Raw genomic sequence first — 27,470 nt, 5'->3', positions numbered from 1 at the left:
GTACTGAATAGTGTTTAGACTTACTCCACTATGAGAGGGTACTGGGATGGAAAGGGTTTGTCCCTCAATGGACTTTGGATGCTCAATTACTGGTGAATGGTATCTTAATAGACTCCTTGGGTTTTTAACCATTCTGAAGATACCGTGCTCTATTGGAGGAAGGTGTGGCATATAAATTTAATAAATAAATAAATATGTTCTGCCTCAGAATGAGCCCAGTGCAGGAGGGGTGCATGGAATAAATTAGATTGTGCTACCAAGGTCCTGCCTTACATGATTCTGTTTTATGTGGTTTTTTTAATTGCTCATTCTGCATCGACGTTTCCTAAGGACTCAAGCCACTCTTACTACCATACTCTCATTTGCTTAGACCTACAATGAACAGCTATACTGGTACAGAGCAGTTAAACCAGTGGTAAGATAGACAGACCTGACCTTCCTGCTTTCAAAGCCCCACTGACATCGGAGCAGCTAAACCAATGGCAGATGGAGGGGCTGAATCTTTCTGCCTGCCAAGCCCCGTGGTGACATCAAAGGCACTCAGCCTCTAATTGCCAGACTACGAACATGCTGGCATTACTCTAAACCCTTTAGTGCCAAACTTTCCCATCCAGTGCTCAAATGGGATGGTTGGGATGGTACCCTGCTTCTTTTCAGCTGGACCTATAACCATCCCACTTCTTTTTTCAAGTGGATATGTCTGAGTCTGGCCTAACCACCCACTCCCTTTTTTTCTCCTACATTGAGACTATTTTACTTACATCAATACTCACACAATAACTTATCTGAAGTTGTGACCATCTAGGACAAGGTTGAGGAACCTCAGTCCTAAGAGACAAGTGAAGCTCTCCAGGCTGTGGGATAAATCAGCCTCATAGAGCCAACATGCTTAACTCTAATCAATGCATGAAGGGATTTCCACCGTATAAAGCAACTAGTAAGGATGTCTAGGCTGGTTGCTCCAAGGCCAGACCATATGGTTTTAGCAAGCCATCTAAAGAAACATTTGCCACTTTTTGTAACCTAAGTTAAACTGCCTGTTTTTTTCTAGCTGCTGTATGGAAAAGCACATGAATCTGCAAGTAAACAATGTTTAACTTAGCAAATGTTTGTATCTTTCTATGCTAAGGAAGTGGGTGACTTTGGAAGAAACTTAGAAGGGGACATTTTGAAGGTCAAACAGCCTATATTTCAACATATTACTTTGATGCATGCTCTGTGATTTTAAATCTCTTCTGGGACTCTCTCACCATAGAGTACTGCTCCAAACCTGCATCTAGGCATGCAGGGAATTTTCCTTTTGTTGTTGTTTTGTTTAGTCGTTTAGTTGTGTCCAACTCTTCGTGACCCCATGGACCAGAGCACGCCAGGCACTCCTGTCTTCCACTGCCTCCTGCAGTTTGGTCAAAGTCATGATCGTACTTGTACTTGTCCTCCGCTCTTCCTCAGTAGCATGTTGGATACCGTCCAACCTGAGGGGCTCATCTTCCAGTGTCATAACTTTTATATGCCTGTTGTCTTTGTCCATGGAGTTTTCTTGGCAGGGATACTGGATTGGCTTGCCGGTTCCTGCTCCAGGTGGATCACGTTTGGTCAAAACTCTCCACTATGACCTGTCCATCTTGTGTGGCCCTGCACAGCATAGCTCATAGCTTCTCTGAGTTATTCAAGCCCCTTCGCCACGGGAAGGCAGTGATCCATTTTTTCCTTTTATTCTTTAACAACAACAAAAACCAACACAGACCTCACTATGTGACCCTTGGAATCAGTGGCCTAGCATGGGTTGCTGGCACCTGGGTTGGGCAAGCCACTGACACTGCTGGAGCCAAGCAGGGCTGTGCTGTGCTGCCTGCCTGCCCGCCTGCCTGCCTGCCCACACAGGGGAAGGCTGGCTCGCCGGCATGTCCTTTGGCAAGTGAATCCCCCTGATGCCAATGGAGAGGAGCGCCGGCCGGGGCCCATGCTGGAGTCGCCTCTTGCCTACCTCCCTCCATCTGTGCCCACTCACCATGAGCCTGGGCTGCTCAGCCGCCTTCACTAGGGTGGGGTGGGGATCCCTGAGGAAGCTGGGACCTTCGTGGGGGAGCTTGGTTGCTCCCCTTCAGAATGCTTGGAACTCTCTGAAAGCCACATCCCTCACTGGCCCTCCTCTGTGCCCCAAGTGTTTTTGATTGACTGTAATTTGTCTTTGAATACGGGCAGTGCCACTTCCTCATCTAGATGGAGGATAGAGAGAGGAGGTGAGTGCCTGTCAAAACCAGCAAAGGCAAAACTTACATGAGTTTTTCTGCCCACTTTTGACACTGACTATGGCCACCTCTGTCCTATGGCCCCCCATAAAGTTGACCAGAAGGTAATAAGGCCCCCCAGGCTGCAGGTGTCTCCCTTTCCCCGATCTAGGATATCCCAGAGAAAGAGATGAGCTAGTTCCAAGATGTGGAGGTAGGGAAGAGGAAATGCCACTTTAACCCTATCAGAAATCTACTGACCACCGGCTTTAAAGTCATCAGTAGAGCATCTTTCACCTGTGCATATGGATAAGTTTTAAAAGTTCTTAGAAAAACTCTTATTGTTTATCTGCATTTTAGAAGGGGGAATTCCAACTCCATTCCCCCCCCCCCATCTCCCAAGAGTAGTGATGTTTTACAGCACTTAGTTCCCATGACAGATATTGATGGCTTCATTCTGCCTTTTCTCTCTTTTCCCTAATACATCCATTCCCCCCTTTTTTCCTTCCATCAGCCAGAATGAGATGCTGCATAAATGCATTTGCTTTGTCGGAGAACATGGAAACTCCATAAAGCCAAGTGGAGTTTTTGCAATGCAGATGGCATTAACTGCAGCATTTTCCAAGGAGGAAAAGAGATCTAAATACATCCTAAGAGAAGTCTCTGTCTTTGTCTTCCTATATGATCTTTTCCACTGCCCAAAATATACTGCATGTAAGAAGTCTCCTTCATTTCAGATCTTTTATCCAGCATGCTTTTGCTGACTGTATAACCTTCACGAACCTGAAATTCCTGAGTAGTCCCGGGAGGTCAATGCATCTTGGAATAAAATTTTTGTAATGTCATTTAAGGCTACCCCTAATCCAGAATTATTGAAGAGGCATGGGTCATGGGAATTGAGTTTGACACTTGACAAATACTTGGCTTTGTGTAAATGGACAGGGCACTGAAATAACTGCCTCTGGATGTCACACGAAGAGAAATTAATTCTTTATTAACTTCCGCAATGATAATCTAATAAACTCATTTGGTCTACTAGTTTCAGCAGTTAAAAATGCTCAGTGGATTGGATGCAAATGGATTTTCCCCCCTCTCCCCCTCTGGAACCTCTGCTTTGGTAGCATAAGAAAAGAGAGTCAAGCCCAGACCCCAAATTCTGAAAGACCAGGAGGCTTTTCAAATTGACTCTCGGTGCACCACAGGGCAAATATGGTGTACACACCATACATTTAAAGGGCTTTTCAAACACGTGACTTCCTCCAAATAATCCTGGAAATTGTAGTTTGTTAAAGGTGTTCAAAATTGTGGCCCTGTGAATGGTAAAGCACAGTTCCCATTATTCTTAATGGAAGGAGGTCATATGTACCTAGCCAAAGACAAAACAAAAACACTTTCAGATCAGTTTTGCACCTGATAAATCACAGGCATAATTAAAACTGCATTACTTTCTGTTTTCTACCTCTGGGTACCTGTGAGTCAAGACCCTACAGCAGTGAACATGCCACAAGGTACTCCAGCCAACCTTGGCTCTCAAGAGAGTGTACCCGTAACATTTTGGTGTTGCTCCCACTTTCTTAGGTACAGATTGTGTGAGATCTGATGTGTTTAAGAGCACATCTGTTCTCTTATTTTACTCCCATTTTTGCAGGTATTTGTATAGTCAGCTTAGCTTGATGGTGGGAAGTTTTGTGGTCTGACCATGGGCCTTGGAGCAATCCAGTGAGGGGACAGGGGTCTGGTTGACTGCCTGCGGTGATTGGCCAGTCCGGTGGACTTTTGGGTGGGCCTCCTCCTGGTGGAGGGCTCAACTGGCCAATCAGTGCCGGCTGGGCCTTCTCTCAGAAAGGATAAAATAGGACCCAAACCAATGGATTCAAGTTACAAGGAAGGAGATTCCAACTAAGCAACAGGAAGAACTTTCTGACAGTAAGAGCACTTTTGACAGTGGAACAGAGCAGACTTCCAAGAGAGGTGGTGGACTCTCCTTGATGTCAGCATTTTCATTCTCCTGTTGCTGGATGTGTGATTGTTACATCACATGTCTGTGTTTACATTTCATAATTGGAAAGTGTGGGAAACGGAAGGCAGCCCTATCCCTTCCGTTGTATTGTACTTTTGTACTTTTACTCTCTCTTGAAGAAGAAGAAGATGTGAGAGGATGCCATGATTGCTTTGTCCTGTATATATTGCTTAATAAATTATGGTACTTAGATGCCACACCTCATAAAGCTTCCAGCTTTACTCTCCTGTTTGAGTGTGCACGTACTTTCAGATATGTGTCACTGCTGTGCAACGGAACTGAAGAGTTATGACCGTCCTGTGCTGCATTCCTGAGGAAGACTCCCAGAGAGGTTTGTCTCAATCTGGGGGCTGTGAGGTGCCCCACGGCGCTTCCAACACTTCCTTGGAGGTTTTCAAGCAGAGTCGTGAGAGCCATCTGTCATGGATGCTTTAGCTGAGATTCCTGCATTGCAGGGAGTTGTACTGAATCACCCTTGGGGTCCCTTCCAACTCTACAATCCTCTGACTTAATGATTCTGTGGCCATTGCACATACATTTAGTGGTGCAAGGCTGCAAAATTTGGACCGGTGCGTTTTTAAAACTTGACCATTTTGTTCAAGATTTCAAAAGCTGAAGACAAGGTAAGGACTAAGAAATAAGGAGGCTAAGAAAGTTGAAGGGATTCAAGTAGAAATGGAAAAGATGCCAGATTTGGTCCGTTGCATTAAGCTTTTCATGTCGACTTGCTATAAAGAGATTCAGTGGGAAGATAGGAGCTGGGTTCATGTCCCACGCCTAGGAATAAATCAACATAATTCTCACCACCGGCAGTTCATTATGATGAACACCCCAGAAGTGTGGTGAGAGTTTGCCTGTCCCACTTTCAGAGCTGCTGTTATCACACCCTGTTCTGCAAAGAAATTATTAACATTGCATGTGCATGTTTGTAGGCTGCAGAGGTCCTGAGAAAGCTCAATATTTTGTATGAAATAGACTGAGCCTTTTGATGCATCCCATACTCTTCAAGTGAACTGCACTTTTTAGCCATATAGACGTCTCATTTGAGTCTCACCATGTCTCCCTGTCCATCTTCCACTGCAGCTTCTTTAAGTTTTATCAATCTGAGAAACACACAGGGCACCTCATACAATGCTGTACGGCAAGTTTAATTCAATTGAGAGCTGGTTCTGTTGTACATCCACACACATCCCTAGGAAGAAAAGAAAGAGAAACAAATCTAGGGTAAAAATGTTAATGGGGGGGGGAATGATCTCTTTCAAATTTCAGACAAAACCTTCAATATTTCAAACAATTGTGCACAACAGCAGTGATGCAATGTGCACTCTCTCTCTTTAGCACTGACTCTGTGTGTACCTTGAATTACAAGGTGAACTGGAATGATTCAATAGAAATATATTTTAATTTAAAAAAAAAAAAAGTCCAGTACTTTATACTTTCCAGAGGTCAATTCTTAACCTGAAACTGTTCTTAACCTGAAGCACCACTTTAGCTAATGGGGCCTCCTGCTGCCGCCGCGCTGCCAGAACATGATTTTTTTTCTCATCCTGAAGCAAAGTTCTTAACCTGAAGCACTATTTCTGAGTTAGTGGAGTCTGTAACCTGAAGCATATGTAACCTGAAGCATATGTAACCTGAGGTACCACTGTATATATATTTCTACTGTGTCAGACCAACACAGCTACCTACCTGAATCTGGAATGATTCAAGGAAGCTTCTCATATTTCGAGATGAGATTGCACGTCAGGTACGTCCCATTGGGCGGGGTATAAATTATTATTATTATTATTATTATTATTATTATTATTATTATTATTATTATTATTCAAGGAGCTCTGTGACTTCAACTCTCCAAAAATACACTAGCTAAAAAAATAGGTACAGATACAAGGTGAAATATGTGCCTCCCTCATGTAGATAGAGATTTGGATGGCGCTTTAAATATACGGTGCACATGTAGTGCTGAACTCCCAACATGTTGCTTGATCCAACCCAACCCAACTTTCACCCATTCAGCTCATATCAAAAATAATTCTCACCAAGGTTCCCAATGCCATTGCTGTAGGCCAGCCAGCTGTAAAAGTTCCACTATGTAGCCTAGTTCTCCTTCGTTAGTCTTCCACAAATTTATCTTCTTGTGTTTCAGAGGCATTGTCTGTGCCTGATTTTCTTTTTATCCCCCCTGATAATTAAAATAAGATAAGTACATACATTTTTTCCCTTTGCACTGAATGCATGCATTGGACACTGGGGATGAAAACTCACACATCCCCGACTCTTTTCCACACGAATATTGTTTCACTATATGCCTTTCATTTCTGTTAAACATGCATCTATAATGAAGAGCCAGAAGGACATCAGAAACATAATAACAACCTGGGAGTCTCACAGTGTAATCCTATAGATGTCTACTCAGAAGGAAACCCAGTTGAGTTCAATGGGGCTTACTCCCAGGTAAGGCTGTATAAAATTGCTGCCTGAGACACTTTGTCAGAACAAAGTGGCACACAGGAGGGGTTTTTCCCCCTCTTAATAGTGGTTGGCTTTCATATTGCATTAGTTCAAGTCCACTAGTGCCACCTGTTCTGTTCCACCTCCCTCCTACCAATTCCCTATGCAAAATTCAAGGTTGACCCCTACTTTTACATTTGGGTATAATTTGACCGCAATTTGATACATAATTAGAGAAGAATAGAAGACTGGGTCTTTAACTACCCATATATCCCTCCCTAATTTAAATAATTTTTAACATAGCTAACCAGTCTGCTTCCTATTGCAGTGATGTGTACTGAACTGGGGATAATGAAATAAAGAATGGGGAAAGGGAAAGAGAAATGCTATTTCAGACTCTGAAGATCACCAATTAATGGCAGGGGGGGAAACCTTCCTATAGACTTATAATGCACCATAGGATTTGAGGGCTGGGTCACGGGGAACGTTATTTAGAGCCATCTACATTTCCAAAGAGGTTTCCCAGTATAATCTGATGCTCTTCTAAATTTTTTAAAAGGTCTGAAAATAAATAATAGTATTTGTCAAGTTAACAGCAAATATCCAGCCCATTGTGTTTGCTAAGGTTGATGTTTTGGAGGGCATCAGGCTTGGGTAACCCCATGCTATAGTCCCAAGGGACTATGATGTGACAAATTATGAGGATAAGGAAGTCAAACCTGGTCCTCTTAGGCTGCTACTACTGGTTCAGAAGGATGAAAGTGTCCTGCTCCCTCTGGTCTTCATGTGACTTGCTCAGGAGGATGAAATTTCAGCCATGATGGTGACTCAGAACATCTTTTTGAAGATTACATACTGAAAACCATGGCCAAAGTTCAATACCTCTTCTTGGTCTAAATTTCACTGGGGTAAGACAACTCTTGATGGTCTGTGAGATGCTTCCTAGGACAGCAAAAGCCATACAATATTACACAAATATATACACTGATCTGTATTCACACTTTCTTTAGAACCTTTTCCAGAAGATTCCCCCCAAATTCTCCTCTCTAAGATTATAATTTTATTTATTCCAAAATGTCAACAATCAGCCTAGTTGGCTGTTTGTTTATTTGGAAAAAAATTATACCACCTTTCAATCATATTCCAGAGTTGTTTCTAAGAATAAAACATTTAAAGACAAATACAAAAAAACTTAATGAATTTGTAATGGTTCTAGGGGTTGCTCGTGCATAAGTCGTCGCCACACCTGGCTGAGTTACCTGGGTGAACCCTATTCTGTCTGGACAGCCACTCACCCGTGGCTGTCTCAATCGCTGGCAGAATCCGTCAGTGGGCGTTTCTTGAACTTCTTCCAGCAAAGAAGCTCTTTGACGCCTAGTCTTCACCTACTCTCCCTGCGCTGGGAGGGTGTGGGCAGCGCAGGATCCGTGCTCTCCCCGCTGGTCTCCGGTGAGGAGTCATGGAGCCACCTCGCCGATTCCCCCATCTGCCCCCCTTCTCCACTGGTGCTACGCTGATTTCCCTCCCCAAAAGATGGGCTGCTTCTCTCCCTCCTGGGACACTCTCCGTAATCCCTCTGGAGCCCTCCCTCTCCCTCTGGCTCCGATGGCAGTTCCCTGACAGAATTTAAGTGGTATAATCTGCAATCGAGTCATCCACATTAAAAAGAAAAAAGAAAATCCTTCCCCATAGAATCATTTTTATTTCATTTATTCCTAAAATGTCAACTGTTTGGCTAGATATTATGTAGACAAATGAAAAATTTAAAAGTGGGGTGTCAAAATCTGGAACAGGAAGAGGAATGCAAGTCACAATAAAAAAAAATCTTGAGAGAAAGCAGGAGGAGGAGGTGTGGAAAGCTAAGTGGGTTTTAGGATGTCTTTGCCAGCTGGCAGAGGAATGTACTGAAGGGAAGTAGGGGCTAAAATCAGAATGGTCCATGTGGCCCTTGAGGCATTTTTGGTGGCCCTCAGCAACATTTGACACCCCTCCCAACCCTTGCACTGCTTTCCCAAAGCTGGGTAAGTGAGGTGCTGAGCTTTGGGGAAGAGTTGTGAGGGTTCGGACAAGATCCTAGAGTCCTCTTGTCTCCTTCCCAAAACTAATTGGTGCTTTCCCAGCTTTGGGAAGGAGGTGGGAAGGCTCTAGGACCCTGCCAGAGCCTCGTCCCTCCTTCCCAAAGCCCAGTGAAGGCTGGGGAGGGGACATCAATTTTTTTCCTCACTCCCCTTCCCCACATGACAAGTCAGTGTGTGGCCCGCATATTCTGTGTACTCTTATGCCCCACTTGGTATGAAAAGTTGGAAAGCCCTGGGCTAGATGAACTCCAATGGTGGGCGGTAGGAAGGAAAAAGGCAGGAATAAGAGGATCCATACAGCAGGGATAATTGCATTTATACCCCTTCAAGGTGCTCTAAGTGACATACATAGTTCTCTCCCTTGCCAAGTTTATCTTCACAACAACCCTGTGCAGTAGGTCAGGCTGAGAGGCTGTGACTGGCCCAAGGCACCCATTGAGCTTCCCATGGCTGAGTGGAGATCTGAACCCTGGTTTCCCAGGCCCTAGTTTGGCACGCTAACTACTACACCACATGGCTCTCTCTATTCATATGTTGCGCTTCATTCTCTTTGTTTGCCACACGGGGACATTTTGGGGAAAGTGAGGTAGAAATGCTGTAAGGAAGTAAGCTACTGAGCCTCTTGGGCTTGCCGATCAGAAGGTCGGCGGTTCGAATCTCTGTGACCGGGTGAGCTCCCGTTGCTCTGTCCCAGCTCCTGCCAACCTAGCAGTTCGAAAGCACACCAGTACATGTAGATAAATAGGTAGCGCTGCGGCGGGAAGGTAAACGGCGTTTCCGTGCGCTCTGGTTTCTGTCATGGTGTTCTGTTGTGCCAAAAGTGATTTAGTCATGCCGGCCACGTGAGCTGGAAAGCTGTCTGTGGACAAATGCTGGCTCCCTCAGCCTGAAAGCAAGATGAGCGCTGCAACCCCATAGTCACCTTTGACCATCCAGGGGTCCTTTTCCTTTTACCTTTTTTCACCGTACACCTGTAAATGAACTAACGAATGGTTGGGTTTTTCCTCCAGCACACATGCACACAAACAGAACTTTATGCAGCTGACTGAAGATTATTTATGCGCCTTCAGCCCACATCCCCAGCCATATTCCTGCCAAATACGTTTCTGAAACTCCAGGGAGATTCGCTGCTTTCTACCCATCCCTGGTGAGCTCTGTTCGCTGCAGCTATCTACATTCAATCAAATTCTACTGCCCTCCCACAGAATGCCAACAGCATTCCAGGCCTCAGGAAATGTGCTCCCTTTCCCCTCCTCCTCTTGCCCCTTGTCACAGTTTCTTTCTGTCCAGAACGGATGGGCACAAGCTGTTTCAGGGACGGAGCGCCCTTCCTCCTCCACAGTCCCCCCTGCTTGCCTGCCTGCCTCCTCAAAAAGGCACATCACAGGATTGAGTGGTCAGCCCTTCTTCATCCACCCCATTCGGAGAGGCAGGTAAAAGTTTAACCAGCCTGCCTTTCAGCGGTGGAAGCAAAAGCCCTCCATTCATGGTGGTGATAAATTGCTCCTGTCAAAACTACATGAATGCTCATATTGAAAAAAGCTTCTTTCTTTCTTTTTAACTTTCGGCCTCTCTCCAGTCACACGGCATCACTTGCTTGTTAGACTACATTTAATGCCCACTTAGTCAAAGAATGTTTCCACTTTGCCTCGTCCTTCTGTCCTGTCTTCCCTCCCACCAACCCACCCACCCCCCCGGCGTAGGCTTCCAGGCAGGAGCTGTCAGTGAGGGAGAATCAAAATCAAAAATTGTGGGGCGAAAGAGAGAGAGGTTGAGGGAGAGAAGACTCAGCGACAGAGAAGAGCATCTTTGTTGTTTGAAAACAATCCTTCCCGCTTTTTGCTGAGAAACGTCTCTAGAAAATGTGAGAACGATCAAGATGACATATCTTGTACCAGAGAGAATCATTTTTTTATATTGTGCCCATCCTTCAAGGAACTCAGTGCAACAACTCTTCTGCCCCCCACCCTGGTCCAAGACCTGGTAACAACAACCCTTTGAGGTTGACCCGAGTCTGATCAGTGAATTTCTACTGCAATCAAGTGGTATGCAAATTTTGTTAAATAAAATAAGAATATGAGGTAATACATGCGCAATACTTATGTGCAAGGTAGCATGTGCAAGGAAGTGTTTCGTATATTTTAAGCCACCCCACAGATAAATGACAAGGCCCCAAAGGAAGGGATGTAAATCAGTCATGGAGAATTTGGCAAGCTTTCCATGTAAAATTATAGCTGCAATAGATAACCTTTTGAAGAATGGTCATCTATTGCACTGATACCCCAGAGATATTCAGAGCGTCAGGGTATAAGAATCTTCCATCTGGAGTCTGTTTTTGTTTGGTTTCTGTCTGCCGTTTTCCAGAATAGCTTGATGGCATCTCTTGATCTTCAGAGCAGAATTGTAAAGAGTCATTATTTGGAGCAGGAGACTGAAGGAAGGAACATTTTGAAGCTTCTGTGCAGCCCGTGACGGGTGTGGAGGATTCCATTTGTCAGGGTTTTGGTTATGAACTGGTTGTTTTCTTGTGGCTGGGGCTTGCTGTTTTGTTTCATTTCATGGTTCAGAGCACTGCAAAGAGGGAACAGAGGCAGCCTATCCAGGAAGAGGGGGGAAACCGTGGCATGTGGGGTGTGTGGGAAAGGAAGTTTGTGAGAGAGGAGGGGCAAATAAGAGTTATAAGGGGACTTGCAACTCTTATTCTTCCCTCTTCCTGCTAGGACAAATAGAAGATGCAGCGGCAATGGGAGGTCATGGAGGAGGAGGAAGAGGAGATGGTGAAGACCAGCCTTGTTGACTGAATGCATTGGCTTGAGCATGAGGATTGTATGTGCTGCCCCCCCCCCCCCCGATGCCATAAATTGCTTCTGAGTACTTCCTATATGAATACACCTTTCTTCTATTCTGTCATGAGAACCAGTATGGTGTAGTGGTTAAAGGGATGGGCTAGGACCTGGAAGGCCTGGGTTCAAATCTCCACTCGGCAACGAAGCTCACTGGTGACCTTGGGCCTGTCACTTTCTCCCAGCCTAACCCACCTCACAGGGTTGTTGTGAGGATAAAGTTTGCACACCATCCCAAACTCCTTGGAGGAAAAGGTGGTATATAAATGTAATTGAAGAAATAAGGTGCCGGAGTTTCTCGCACAAGAATTAATGATGGTGAGCAACTTGGATAGCTTCAAAAGATCCTTGAAAGATAAAGTTATGAATGATTACTAGCTACATTGCCTATGTTCTACCTACATTGATGGAGACAGGATGCTTCTGAATGCTTGGAATCACAAGTGGGGATCCCAGGGCCTGCTTCCATATCTCCTATAAGCAGTGCTTTTTCTGGGGTATGCAGGGGTACGCATACCCCTAAACATTTTGTGAATCTAAGTTTGGCCTCATTGAGGGGCGGTATTTCAATATGAGTAGGAAAATGAGAGTACAGTGGTACCTCGGGTTAAGTACTTAATTCGTTCCGGAGGTCCGTACTTAACCTGAAACTGTTCTTAACCTGAAGCACCACTTTAGCTAATGGGGCCTCCTGCTGCCGCCACACCGCCGGAGCATGATTTCTGTTCTCATCCTGAAGCAAAGTTCTTAACCTGAAGCACTATTTCTGGGTTAGCGGAGTCTGTAACCTGAAGCGTATGTAACCCGAGGTACCACTGTACCCCTAAACTTTTTTCTATTTTGGGGGGAAAAGCACTGCCTATAGATATCTGGGTTGGCCACGATGAGAACAGGACATTGGACTAGATGGGCCATTGGCCTAATTGAACAGACTCATCATATGTTCTTTCTTGTGAATGCATCCTGATCAAAGACGACCGCCCAAAGTTTGCTATCCTTATATTTTAATCAAAGGCTGCACATTCATTTGGGAAGTTCCATGCTTTCATTTTGCAGCAACACTCCTTCTGTATCTGTGTTCTCATTATTTTTTAGGGCGCATGCAAATGAATCCATCCTACATCAGTTCCAGCTGTTAGATTTATATGTATGGTACTTATGACCCATTCACACACAGAGCTCCCACAGGCCTCTTGCTCAGACATGCACTTAACACCAGCAGCTCTTCAGCTTCTGTTTCCCTCTGGGCTGCAAAACCATTCGGTTGTTCCGGACTATAATTGCTGCAAATCCCATGTTGCAGTGTGACACTGATCAAAAATGCACGTTCAACAAATATACGTTGTAACTGCTTTTCCAAAGTTCTGCATTATTAAGGGGGGGGGGGATCCCATGAGGTAACCTGACTATGGTGTGCAAAGTATGCACAGATAATAAGTAATGTAATTGGTTCATATCATAGAATTGTAGCATTGGAAGGTTCCTGAGGGTCATCTATTCCAACCCCTTGCAATGCAGGAATCTCAACACACAGTCCCCCCATCCAATTTGAAACTACACTGGACCCTGCTTAGCTTTGCAAATGTGCTAGTGGGTTATTGTTATTGTTGTTGTTATTGTTACTTCATCACTATAGATCGAAACTCTAGTGGAAATCTACAGCTGGCCATGTCGGCTCACACTGAGCGAAGAAATCTGCAGTAGATATTGTTATGCCTGACAACAAATCCTAATAATTGGATTCTTTTGCCCGATCTTTTTGTTCCTGCCAAACAGCCGTGTCATGCTTATATTTTATTCTCTTGTTAATTATGCTGTTTTAAATGTGCATTTTATATTTGACTTCACTTAGCAATGATTTATTTTGAAATGTTTAAGATTTTTTGTTGTTGTTAACTTTGTTTGTGTTAAATATGTATTCTGTAGTTGACCTCCTTTGTAATGTTTTATTTTGAAATCTTTGAGATGGTATTTTGGTTTCCTGTTAATTGTGTTGCTTTGACTGTGTACTTTATATTTGACTTTCTTCAGAAATGTTTGATTCTGCATTGTTTTATTGATGTTTAATATGCTGTAAACTGCTTTGAGGATTTTCTTAAAAATGTAAAGTGGTATAGAATAATAATAATAATAACAGATATAACTGATGAATCTGATGGGCAGAATAGTGACCTGGTTTGCACATACAGATGAGGAAAATTGTCCACTTTGGTTCCTCACTTAGCATTACATGCAAACCAGGATGAAATTTTAGCTGCCTTTGTTTGAGTACAGTCCTTGCATCCTTTAGTGTCCAGAAGTTTTTTCAGTCTCCTTTGCCAGCCCACCTTCCCTTTTCTGCCCTACATATTCTTGGAGCATGAAGCTGAACAGGAATGCAATAGTTGGGTTTTTTAATGGGTTTGAGTTATTTTGATCCAGTAAGCTATTTTTTAATATAGTAAGCTACTTGTGCTTTTTGTTCAATATCTATAATTGATTGGGGGGTTAGCTGTATCAGCTAAATTAAATTAAATTTAAAAACACCCAAAAACATATCAGTTTGAACTGAAATGAAAGTTCAAAAACTGCCCAAAACTAAAAAAACTCCCAAAATTTTGTCAGCTAACTACCCACCCACCCCTCGCATTCTCCAGCAGCCTGGTGTGTCGGTCATTCTTATGTCCTCCCAGCTCCTATTTAAATTACTCCAGTAGCACTGCAGTTATTAATTGTTCTTGACTGACTTCTTAAGTTAATTACACTTTCACAGTTTAGTATCAAGCATGATTAAAACAATTAGATGTTCCGCACCAGCCAGTTCATTTCCCACCAGCCCCCTTCTTCATTCTTCTCCCCACAAAGAATTTAAGCAAACTTCTGCATCGCTGCAACAGATCATACATAGGACCTGGAATTATGACCATATTAAATGCATTTGAACAGTTTCTGATTTCGCTTTCCAAGGTACAGCCATCCCAAGTACATTTGGAAGCTCATGTTTCTTCCCCTTGCTCTTTTCTGTCCGGTTGATCATTTCAGCATAGCAGAAGCCAATTCAGTTACAGATATGAAGCTCCAGTTACCAGGAAATGTGATCAGCTCCAGCCTTTATCCTCTAGTCTCTTAAGAACAGGGTAAATTTAAAAGCCATTCTTTTCCCAAAGAGAACATTTGATCATCTGTGGAAATATCATGCAAAAAGATAAATTTAGTGGAGCAGTGGCTCGCTAGCCATGGTTGCCATTTTGCATCCTGAAAAAGCATCGCTTTTTACATTCATGGGCAAAAATGGAGAAGATGCAGCTGTGGTTTCATCTATCCAATCTTCTGCTCTTTCAACAAGCCTGGCATCTGTGTGTGTGTGTGTGTGTGTGTGTGTGTGTGTGTGTGTGCGTGTGTGTGTGTGTGTGTGTGTGAGAGAGAGAGAGAGAGAGAGAGAGAGAGAGAGAGAGAAATATTTGGTATACACTGTATCCCAATTTAGTAAAAATACCAAAACGGTATACACCACACACAAAATTAAAACAGATCATCAGATGACTGTTACAGAAAATGTTTTTCTTAATTGTCTGAATAAGCTTGGTGGCAAAGAAATTTATTAAAGAAATATTTGAAAGTTAGTACAGTGATACCTCAGGTTAAGTACTTAATTCGTTCCGGAGGACTGTTCTTAACCTGAAACTGTTCTTAACCTGAAGCACCACTTTAGCTAAGGGGGCCTGCTGCTGCGCGCCACGACTGCACGATTTCTGTACTCACCCTGAAGCAAAGTTCTTAACCTGAAGCACTATTTCTGGGTTAGCGGAGTCTGTAACCTGAAGCGTATGTAACCTGAAGCTTATGTAACCTGAGGTACCACTGTACAAAAGGTCTGAACCTCTGTTAGGAGAGCACAGAATCCTGGGGACTGTAGTTTAGCCCTTCCAGAGCTACAATTACCAGTTACCCTTAACAAACTAGAGGCTTTTATCCCATGTAGTGCTTAGGAACTCCTGTTAGCACAAGGATTTACAGCTGCGGGGAAGGACTTCCCCTCCTCTCACTTCTGCTCCCTGGGGTACTCCCCCCACCACCAACCCTCCAGAGCATATTTGTAGAAAGTATTGTTTCACTAGCATAAATCTTTTCATGCACTGGATGCCTCCCACAGCTTGTTAAGAACTCTGTGATTCTGTGATCTCATGTGCAGGGCCATGTGTATTCTGCAGTTCCGTCGAAGTGTGGAGGGAATACAGAAATTTGGTAATGGGGAGGGAATTCGGCAGTCTGATCATCTCAGTTTTCATGGAAAACTTGTTCTTTTGGCTAGCAAGATAAGCATGGAAAGTGTATAACCAGTAAAATCACAGAAACCAGAGGACAGGGATGGACAGATCGATTTGTTTCCTGTCTGTGCCCCTTTCACACATCTTCACTCTTAAGTCCATTCTATACTGTTTCTGCATTAATAAGCAAGCAAGCAAGAAAAATTAACATGCATAATCATTCACATTTGAAATATGTAATTTAATCATTTTTTCTCCATATATTATTATTTCTAAATGTGTTTTCTCTCAAAAAGCAGAAACACATTTCAATATGCATTTTAAATACATTTTTGAGGGGGAGGCAGCATTACAACATTGGGAGAAGGGTGAAATACGATGCATTCCCCACATTAGTCTAATCTTTACATTAATTCAGGACACGAAGATCAAGTAAGTTCATCACAAAGACCCATTCGTCTTTCACGCTAAATGCATCCACTTCCTGTTTTCCATAAGATGTTCACCAGTGTTCACCAGCATGATGTCATTGTGCACTATTGTATTCACCAGAACCTCCTATGATGCCCATAGAACATCTTGGTATATATTTCCCTTCAAAAGTCCACAATGCACAAGAGACTGTTTGCACTCTCTGCTCAGTTCTGGTTTGCTACTGGCTCAGCCTCTCCTCCACTAAACATGCCACCTCATACACTGCTATTATTATTAGCCCATATTTCATTAGATACCAGGACTGGAAAATCACCTCCATTCCAATCTGAACAAAGAAGAGGTGCCATACCTCTATGGCAGCCATTTTGTGTTATGCCACACCCCACAGCAGCTGTTTTGTGACTCGCACCCATGATACTTTCTCAAAATTGCAGAGGTGTCCACTAGCCAAAAAAAAAAACCCAAAACCCAAAATGGCAACTTGTGTGATTTGCTGAATTCCATATCCTTTTCCACTGGAAGAATTTAATATATATTTGTAGAATTATTCCTGACATGCTGATGTAACTGAGATCAGATTTTAGGAGAGCTGGAAAAAAAATATTCCCTGTTTTACAATCACACTCCTTTGCTACACTTTATATGGGGGCTTACATATTGCATCTGTTTTCCCTTGTGGCTTGGCTTGACTTTGCCTCAGCAGTACCAAGAACGAAAACAGCAAACCCAACGTGTGTCAAGCTTGAATTAGCTTCTCATCAGGGGAAAACATGATTCAGAGAGTACAGCTGATCTCATTCAGAAGCAACCATGTGCTGCACAAGATACTCACTGAGAAAAGTAAGACCTTCTTCAAGCATAACCACGTCAGACCTACATCCCTGAGCTGTATCCCGTTAGTAAGCTTGAAATACGCCTTGTATTGGGACAGGAATCCTCTAGCCCTCTAAACCTCAGCACTCTCCACCAATGCTGGATTTACTTCTAAGCTAAACAAGCTATAGCTTAGGGCCCCACTCTCTTGGGGTGCCCAAAAAAAATTAAAGGGGGGGGATGGATATACATTTTAAAGTATAAGAGAAAAAAACAAATAAAATAAAACCTACATACAGCAACAGTGTTTCGTTTTGTGCTGTGTAGGCTCCTATGATGTAAGTACAGTGGTACTTCGGGTTAAGTACTTAATTCGTTCTGGAGGTCTATTCTTAACCTGAAACTGTTCTTAACCTGAAGTACCACTTTAGCTAATGGGGCCTCCTGCTGCTGCCACGCTGTTGCTGCACGATTTCTGTTCTCATTTTGAAGCAAAATTCTTAACCCGAGGTACAATTTCTGGGTTAGCGGAGTCTGTAACTTGAAGCGTATGTAACCTGAGGTACCACTGTATTATTATTATTATTATTATTATTATTATTATTATTATTATACCATGCCATTTTCTGGCAACTCCACTGTGGCCCTTTTCCCTGTGCAGAAAGAGGAATGACCTTTCAGAACTTGCACCCCATCATGGCTTGCGCTTTCCTGTTTGCTTCTGAGCCCAACACTAGGAGAAGATACAATTTGTAAAAAAAAGGAGATACAATCCCCTTTAGAATGATGGTGTTTGTAAACAGAGCACATTTAAGGGTTTGACAGCTCTCCGCAGGTGGGCTGATCAATGCACCACCATCTAATGGCCTTTCAATAAATGTTACAGGCTAGCAAGGGGATCCCATTTGCCATAGTCTCCTGGGCTGCTTAGTCTGGGACAGTGGCCAAGCCTCCTATGTCAGCTTTAAGTCTGACACTGAAAAGCCTGTTTTCTGAGGTGTAATGCTGATGCTCACTTTGTTGCCAGATCGGTACATCTAACAGGCCTGGTTCCCCCAAGACCAAAGTTCTCCAGCTTTGTCACAGTGAGCTTCCCTGATGCTGTCCTCAGATCTATGCTCAGCATGCTGGTGTCCAAGTCGTTTTGTAGATGTGATACCTTCCAGTACAAACATATACCCAAAGTGCCCCGCTAAATGTCAGACAGGAGGTTGGTTAAGATCTCAATGTCCTAACGAGCATTTTGGGTGTGGTGGATTTTACTCCAGGCGGGAAACAATATTTTGCTGGAATCCGTTGCGAGTACAGATTTGTGAATATTACTTTTGGAGGGTGTTGTTTTACTTTTAATCAGTTTTATTGCATGGTACCGATAGGGTTTTATTGTTCTTCATCACTGTGAGCTGCCCTGAGGCTTTCTGAAGCAAGTGGTGGGTGGGATGCAGAGTTAAATGAGGAAAGTAAGAAGACTGTTAAACCAGTCTGGAGGGAAGGCTAGGAAATTAGAGCCCATTCAATATATACATTCATGCTATTAGAAGGACAGCCTTTTAGCACTGGTTTTGAATTTGGTATCATCAAGTAAGGTACCTCAGCAGAGCAGAGAAGAGATAATTATTGATATTAGGTAAGCACCTTTGTTGTACTGCTTTCAATTGCCTGCTAAAACATTTTTGTTAAGGCATGGCTACCCAGACACGTGATTTTATTCTGCACATTTGTTTCTAAAATCTGTTGATTACATCTATATTTTGTCTTTGCTATTTTTAAAGTCTGCTTTTATTCCTATTTTTAATTATTTTTTATACTATTTTATGAAAACTACTAAGGTTTGTTTATTAAGCGGTATATAAACCTTATTAAAAAAACTAAATTAAATAAAGAGCCAACCTTGGTATCCCCAGGATCCCCAGGAGCCATATATTATCCAGACAATAATCTATGGACCAGAACATTCTAACACTAATAATTCTAATAATGAATGGTCACTGCTAAGGCTGCCTAATTAACTTGTCAATGCCTAGTAATATGTGCTCGGGATCCATAGGCAAAACCAAAGCCATACACAGACACACACACACACACACACACATATATATATATATATATGGATTATTGGTTTGTGTTTGTTTTTATTATGTACCTTGTGTTCTCATTTTGTATTTTTATGTTGTGAACCACCCTGTGATCTTCGGATGATGCAGGACAGTGTGTGTGTGTGTGTGTGTGTGTGTGCATGTGTGTGTGTGTGTGTGTTTTATATACTTCTCTTATATCTTATTACCATTCTTCCAATGATTTTTCTTCTGTTTATGACCTGTCAGAACCCCAACAAGATATATACCGTGCAGTTCATACTGCAAGCCTGTTCAAGCTTTTGAAATTGGAGGTAACTAAACAAAAGTGCTTGCTCTGTCCCATCCATGTTCCTTTTGTGTGCTCTTGTCAGAGTCTGGACTGAGGAGGAATGGTGGAGACCGCCCCGCCCTGCCCCCTTCTCCTGAACTTTCCCGAGAAAAGGAGGACAGTATAGATTTAGAACAGTGGTTTGCAGAAGGGCATAATTCAGAGGCTGCAGAGGGCAGAAGCTGGGAAATATTGGAAGAGGAACAGCAGGAAGAAGAAGAAGCACCAGGGGAGAGACAGCTGACAGATTCAGTGTCCTTGGAAAGCATTCCTAAACACCCCCCCCCCCGTACTAGGCGAGCAGGCAGAAAGCTCAGATTAACCAACGCAGGAGTGACGTTGAATAGGGGAGACGTAGGGGGGTGAGACTTGGAGCAACACCATTATTAGGGGCAGCTGCATTCCTTCATCGTTCTCTGTGAATAATTGAATTAATTGCTTGGTAATAACTTTTATAGTTTCTCTGATTCTGGGCTGCCACCGGGGGAGGGCTCTGATTCTCTGAAGCCTGACAGTACTTCAGAGCAATGGGGGTGCCTTCTGTACTTCCAAAGGCTTCCCTGTGCATTAGATCTTCTTCTGTGGGTGAAGGACAATTACCTGCTGAAGATAGTCTCCTTGGAACATACAGCTATCAATGGCATGGGGATGCTAGTGCATTAATGCCTCTTCTCCCACTTCACGTGTTCAGTTGACCCCAGTTATGAACACTAGAACAGGACTGGTGTACTATAATGCATTCATTACAATAGGCCATCTGTGATGGCCTGGGACTCGGGCTCGGAACCAGAGGAGTCTCAGTCCACACCAGATGCTTTGCCTCAGGTGGCATCCAAACCAAGTTTGAGGCCTGATTCTGGAGAGCCCCAGTCTACACAGGTTCCCCTGCAACAAGCACCAGCTGGGCCGAGTCAGGGGCCTGAGCCTGCCCTGGCTCCAGATGCAGGGATTACCTCATTGCCTTCAGCCGGGCAATCACTTAGAGCTGCTCCGCTACCGGTTGGATCAGGAGAGACTGAGGCGGCCTCTGGGTCTAGTAACCCACCGACATCTCCCAAGCCACAGAGACTAAGGTCTGAGAGAAGGAGATACCTGAGTACTCGCAGGAGGAGTGCTCGCCTTTGGGCGAGACAGGATGGTGAGTCACCGGGGGATCAGGACTGGCCGTTACCCCAAAAGAGATAAAAGTCTGTTGGACCCCACCCCAGGTTGTGGGAGCAACGTTGCTGTTTCCCAGAACCTGCCTGAGATCCTGTGCCTGACTTTGCCTGGTTTGCTGCCTCGTGTCCTGCCTTGGCCCTGTCAGACTGACTCCTCGCGGAACCCTTGGTTTTGGGACCAGATCTGGACCGCATTACTCGGGTTACCTCCTGGCCCAGCACACCATCCATGTAAATACTTTGTTGGCCTCCGTCTCTCTTGGCAGACAATAGAGGAGTGCACATTTGGCAGAGGGGCTGAAGTCAAACTGTTGTAAGGCTGTAGCACCTGCTGTGACTGCAGAGACAATATGGGAGACACCTGTTTTGTTTCAGCTGGGGCAGATGAAGGTGTTCAGTTGTGCTGATGTGGGTGTACAATGGCGTTCCTTCTCTCTGTGCTCCTCCCAGCAGTCATTCCTCCTTCGGTTACTGCCGTGGATTCACTGCTGTCAATACTGTTCCACCCATTTTTCTTTCATTCATTTCTGGAAAACCCATATGTATATATTTACGGGGGTGGAACTGAAAATGAGTGATTGACAACACAGTTGTGGCCTGCCAGCAGATTACCTGGGAACAGAAAATAATAACCCATTTATATCAAAGTAATAAAGTAATTCCAGATAGCTTGCCACTCACACCAAATTAGAAGAGGTTTTTGGGTTGTTGTTTTTAAGAGTTTAGTGTAAACTAGACCCAGGGGTCCCTTTACCTTTACCTTTTAGAGTCATTGAAGGCAATGGTAGTTGTGCCACTTCTGCCGAGCCTTTTACATTTATAGAAGAAGAGTTTGGATTTGATATCCCGCTTTATCACTACCCGAAGAAGTCTCAAAGCGGCTAACATTCTCCTTTCCCTTCCTCCCTCACAACAAATGCTCTGTGAGGTGAGTGGGGCTGAGAGACTTCAAAGAAGTGTGACTAGCCCAAGGTCACCCAGCAGCTGCATGTGGAGGAGTGTAAACGCAAACCCGGTTCCCCAGATTACGAGTCTATCGCTCTTAACCACTACACCACACTGGCTCCCAGTGTGTCATATAGTAATGTCATGTTTAAATCATGGTGTGCATGCTGCAAAATGAGGAGCCAGAAGGCAACCAGATTCTATCTCTGGTCTGATATTTGGCCGCCATCTGTATTTAAGAGATTGGAGCCAGTGTGGTGTAGTGGTTAAGAGCGGTAGTCTCCTAATCTGGGGAACCGGGTTCGCGTCCCCGCTCCTCCACATGCAGCTGCTGGGTGACCTTGGGCCAGTCACACTTCTTTGAAGTCTCTCAGCCCCACTCACCTCACAGAGTGTTTGTTGTGGGAGAGGAAGGGAAAGGAGAATGTTAGCCGCTTTGAGACTCCTTAAAGGGAGTGAAAGGCGGGATATCAAATCCAAACTCTTCTTCTTCTTAAGGGTAAAATGGAGGTGGAGTTGGGTAATTCAGCATCAAGGCATTCTTCTTTAATGAAGAACAAAGCTCCTTCTACCACTTCCTACCACTTTCTACCACTTCCAGCTGAAGATACTGATAGGTCTTCTGCCAGATCCCAGTTCCTTGTGTTCCCACACCAGTAAAACAAAGGGAAATGAAGCAGGAACATGAGAAGTTATAATTTTCCTAGGAGTAATGAATGACATGGCAGGGAAACATGGTGTACTGACATCTCACATAGAGAAGAAAGTTGAGTATCTAGACGCCAAAACTGCATATTTAGTTTCCAGAGCTAGCTTTTCCATAAAACAGAATGAAACTACTGCTTTAGGTGGCAGATGCTGGGGAACAGGCAGAAAAAAGTCCTACACGACCTGTTTGTTACATTTGTGTGATTATGACTATTAGCCAACCTGGAAATACATGTTTTGAAGGGCAGGATATAAATCTGCCCAATCAATAAATGTGCTCAAATGCTTTTAATCCATTTTAAACATAAAGGTTCAGTGTACATAATAACCTCTTAAAAACACACACAATCAAATTTTCAAAATGCTTCTCAACAACAACACCAGTTAAAGTACCTTTTCCTCCCTGGTCACAAAATGTTTGTCCGGATACAAATATACATGGTTTCTATAAACTTTATAGAATATAACATCAAGTGTGGGGAAGATGAGCATGGTTGGTGTGGAATGGTTTTCAGGTCAACCTGGGACCTACTAGTATCTGAAGAAGTCTGCATGCACACGAAAGCTCATACCAATAACAAACTTCATTGGTCTCTAAGGTGCTACTGGAAGGATTTTTTTTCATTTTGTTTCGACTACGGCAGACCAACACGGCTACCTACCTGTAACTGGGACCTACTGTAAGCTATGTCTAGGTGTAAGTGGTTCTTTCTCACTGCTATAAACATGGACTCTGTAGGCCATTTTGTCAAGCCTCCGTTTCATTCCTCCTTTCTGATGCTAAAATAGTACATGGTAAGTATTTTACAGACGCTCCTTTATCCCAGTAGTTAACAACAATTAATTTGCCTAATAAGATATAAAAATGCATTGTTTGGCAGCAGTCCTCGAGTCATTTGTTACAGGATGCTCTCTTAGTGGCGAGTTGTAGGACTCGGGTAAATTGCTTCATAGGATTTCATAATATTGCTACAGCACTGCAATATCGGTTGTGTGTATATATATATATATATATATATATATATATATATATATATTCATTCTCTGGGCATAGATGTCCTGGATTTTGCTTTAGCTGATGATGGATCACAGCACTTAACTCTTGGCCAAAGTCATAGATTAATGAGAAAGTAAATAATGCTGCAATCCTCCAACCACCTACTCTGGAATAGCTCCTCTGAGGGTGGCAATCCTCAACACTTACCAGAGAGCAAGCAACATTAAACATGCTTAGGGTTGCAGTACCCATCCAGTGTGCATCTACTCTGAAAGCTGATGTGCATGACAATAAATCAAGTCATGATAATAAAGGCTGAGCTGTAGCTCGGTGGTAGAATGCATCGCCAAGAAGGTCTTGGAAGGACTGCTGTCTGACAGCAGCTGTCAGTCAGTGAAGACAATACTGAGCTAGACAAACTAATCATCTGATGGCTTAGGACAGCTTTCAGTTTTCTTATATACAGTGGTACCTCGGGTAAAGAACTTTATTCATTCTGGAGGTCCGTTCTTAACGTGAAACTGTTCTTAACCCAAGGTACCACTTTAACTAATGGGGCTTCCCGCTGCCACTGCCACTACCGCACAATTTCTGTTCTCATCCTGAAGCAAAGTTCTTAACCCGAGGTACTGTTTCTGGGTTAGTGGAGTCTGTAACCCGAGATACCACTGTACTGGGGCAGGGCTGGTGCATGCTCTGATTTCAGATGGGCATGGGCAAGTAATCAGAGACTTGCCCTAAAAATGGAACCATGTGATAGTACCCATTTCTATTGTTCACAATAGAGAGGAATCACTGGAAAATCAATGGCAGTCATGATCACAAATGTTTGGGGTTGTTGGTTTTTTGTTTTGTTTTTTTGCAATCTGAGTTTAGAGGTTCTTATTGCAGAGGTGTTATCACAGCACTGTGAGCCCTAATCAGAGCACATGTCTCCAACAGAATGAAATCAGTGGGTAGGGCCACACCCACTGGCCTTGCTCCCATATCCCCATCAGGCTCATCCATCAACATAGAAGTCTGGACACCGTCTTCTTGTCTTCATGCTCCTTACCTCTTTTTCACATTTAAATACTCACGTATTTGTGTGTGTTTTTAAAGCATTTTCTCATTTACAAAGGTCAACACATACATTTCAAAATATATATACACATTTATATTAATAGTTTTTTATTTCACACATTCATATAAATGCAAGGAAGCAAAAAGCAGATTTGCAGCCTCATTGGAACTACTTATATCTAATCCCATCTTAAGCTGTTTTGATGTGCTTTATAGTGTAAGAACGAAAGCAGGACAGGATGTTATCTTGGAATTTCTCAATCCAAAAGGTAATTAATAATAATGTGTATTGTGGATTATGTCAACCTGAGCAATGCCCATTTCCCAATTTTCTTTCTTTTTAGTTCTATAATGTGTAACATGCTGTTTTATTGATTTCCATTTGACATCCTAGCTGCTACCAAGGGTGGGGACCCTGTGGTCCTCTAGATGTTTCAACTCCAGCTCCCATCAGATCCCATGAGATCCAGACAGCTTGGTCAATAGGCAGGGATGAGGGAAATTGGAGTCCAACATAATCTGAAAGGCCACAGGTTCCCCACCACTGCTGTGAGTTCCCAAGTCCACATCACCATCATCCGTTTATTTGTATGCAGCCTTTTTCATGGTAAATCATGCCCAGTGCAGCCCACAAAAATGTTCACTCACTATCACTGCCTTATACATAAATGGGGCAGACAGGTGAATAAATTTGTGTGGCTGCTGCATCACAAACTCTAGCACAAAGGTAGTCAAGGTGCTGTCCAGGGTGAAACTCCTGATGCTATTGGACTACAACTTCCATCAACAGAATCCAGCATGACCAAGGGTCAGGGATGGTTGGAGCTATAGTCCAGCAACATCTGCAGGGTACCACTTTGGCAACTCCTGCCCTAGCAAAAGCAGAGCTCATAATTAGGATCGCCTCCACTGATTTTGCAAGGATAGCCAATAGAGTGCCCTTCAATTCTCATCAAATCAAGTTAGCATAACAATGGCCAGGAATAATGGCGGCTGCAGTCCAGCATCAACTTGTGGGTACCATCTTGGATACCTCTGTACTAGGGATTGGTCTGATTTTTTCCAGCTTTCTTCAATCCTTGATTCAGTCCTTTAAAACATGGATAGATGAGTCAGAGAGTGCTCAAGGCAGACCCTGTTTTCCCAGGATGTAAACAAAAGAGACAGATGAGAAAGAGGGATTTTGAATTTTTCTCAGATTATTATTTACTTAAAAAAAAAAAACACCTGCTATTTAAAAAATTAAAGACCACCTTTGATGAATGTGAGAAGGCAGCCAAAACTAAAATCGGCTGTCCACATGAAAATATTTGGCTGGAAGCATTCTTCCACTTAGAACCTTCCCCCCCCCCCTCTCTCACACACACAGCATTTCCGTATAAGGTGTCTCATTCTGGGATTCAGTTAGAATATGTTATTTCCAATTACATCCTCTAAAACTACTAGCAGTTAAGAGAAAATAATCCTTGCAATTTGCAAAGCAATAAGTATTATATACGACAGCAGGAATTGTCTGTGAGTGGAATGCAGTTTCATCTACATTCCATAGCACACAGCAAGACTCTTAGCTCAGGAGTGCCACCTCCCTGTTCTCGGCAAAGTGGAGAGTTTCTACAGAGACTGATAATTTCCCGGGACTCAATGTAGAAATGCTTTGGTTGATGCTTCTGTTCTGTTAAGGTAGTACCGTCTTTTTGCCAAACTGGGTTAAGCATGCAGATAATTAAGTACGCGTCTGAATGTAGATCTAGATATGGCATTGTGTTGCCAAACATTTGCAGTGGTAGGGACCGAATTAGAGGTCCTGAATCTAGTCTTTAGCTGTATCCATAGGTGTGATTGTGAGACATATGTGGTAGCCATTATGGGTATGTCTTGGTTCTTGTGTGGGATCAATAACAAGGTGCATCAGTGTGGTTCAGGGTCATTCTCAATACCCCATCCAGTGGGATCTGGGCCCCCACAAAGGCTGCCTTCAGACAGCACCTCATTCAATTTTCTCCATGTTTCTTTACCTGATACTTTCTGAATTTTATGTTATCTTTCCCACAATGTTAAAAGCCACTGCTGGTAATCTAGCAGAATCTTGCAAAGGTTTAGCACTCATTTCCATGTCAATTGCTTCCAGAAAATAATCCATTTACAACCCCATTAACCTGGAAAATCATGGGAGTTTTGCACTGTAATTTCCCCATGGTTTTCATGGATCATACCATGTGACATAATTTGAAGTGGCATTCTGGCATACAGTTCTTTTCCACAATTTTTATGGGTGAATCCTGGGTGAACGGAAGTTCATGAATGGCAGCAAAATGTTCACTGATGTCTGCTGTTGTGTCACACCACTCTCAATGGTGTGAATGAAATTTAGGACGTGGCAGTGTATTGATTTATTTATTTTTATATTGAATCCAATATAAATGGGAATTTCCAGAAGGGGTTTCGTTTTATTACAAGAACAAAAAATTCAAGTTGACAGATACACTTGAAGCAGAAAAGTTCCTGAGAAGATACGAAAAAGATTTAGGTAGAGAGGAGGCAGGACAGCGAGCAGGTGATGTGGTTGCGGGGGGGGCGGGGGGACACGGGGTTGGGGACGGGGGGTCGGGGGGGGAGACGGAGGACTCAGGGTCGGAGGAAGAAGAAGAAGGAGAAAGCAGAGAATCTAAAAGAAAGAATAATACCAGATTATAAAGCAGAAATAAGGATAAAGTGAATTTAGTAATAACCCGAAATGTCTCTTAAATTTTTTTCATGGAATGTGAATGGCTTTAACGACAAGTCCAAGAGAAATAAATTTGAAAAGATTATAAAGAAAAAAAACATTGATGTCATTTGTTGCCAAGAAACCCATGTTGCCAAAAAACACAAGCATATTTTAATAAATAAAAGGCTGGGAATAGAATTTATCAATTCTGACGCCAATAAAAAGAGAGGAGTAGTAATCTATGCGAAAGAGAAACTAGAACCCAAACAAATATGTAAGGATGAGGAAGGAAGAATCCTAGGGATTCAAATTAATTACCAGGGAGAGAAAATAAATGTGGTTACAGTTTACGCCCCAAACTCAAATAGAA

General features: G+C 43.2%; 1 long non-coding RNA gene across 1 annotated transcript in view; it reads right to left on the bottom strand.

Moving 5' to 3' along the window:
• Positions 1 to 5,843: 5,843 nt before the first annotated feature.
• Positions 5,844 to 27,470, bottom strand: part of LOC309345233 — a 350,883-nt gene continuing 329,256 nt past the window's right edge. Inside the window, exon 3 of the long non-coding RNA XR_014158124.1 lies at positions 5,844 to 5,866. This is a non-coding gene — a long non-coding RNA (uncharacterized lncRNA). The remainder of the gene's footprint in view (positions 5,867 to 27,470) is intronic.

Source organism: Podarcis erhardii, assembly GCF_964252035.2.
Source record: "Podarcis erhardii genome assembly, chromosome: 6".
Classification (NCBI taxonomy): domain Eukaryota; kingdom Metazoa; phylum Chordata; class Lepidosauria; order Squamata; family Lacertidae; genus Podarcis; species Podarcis erhardii.
This window is presented reverse-complemented; position numbering and strand designations above follow the sequence as displayed.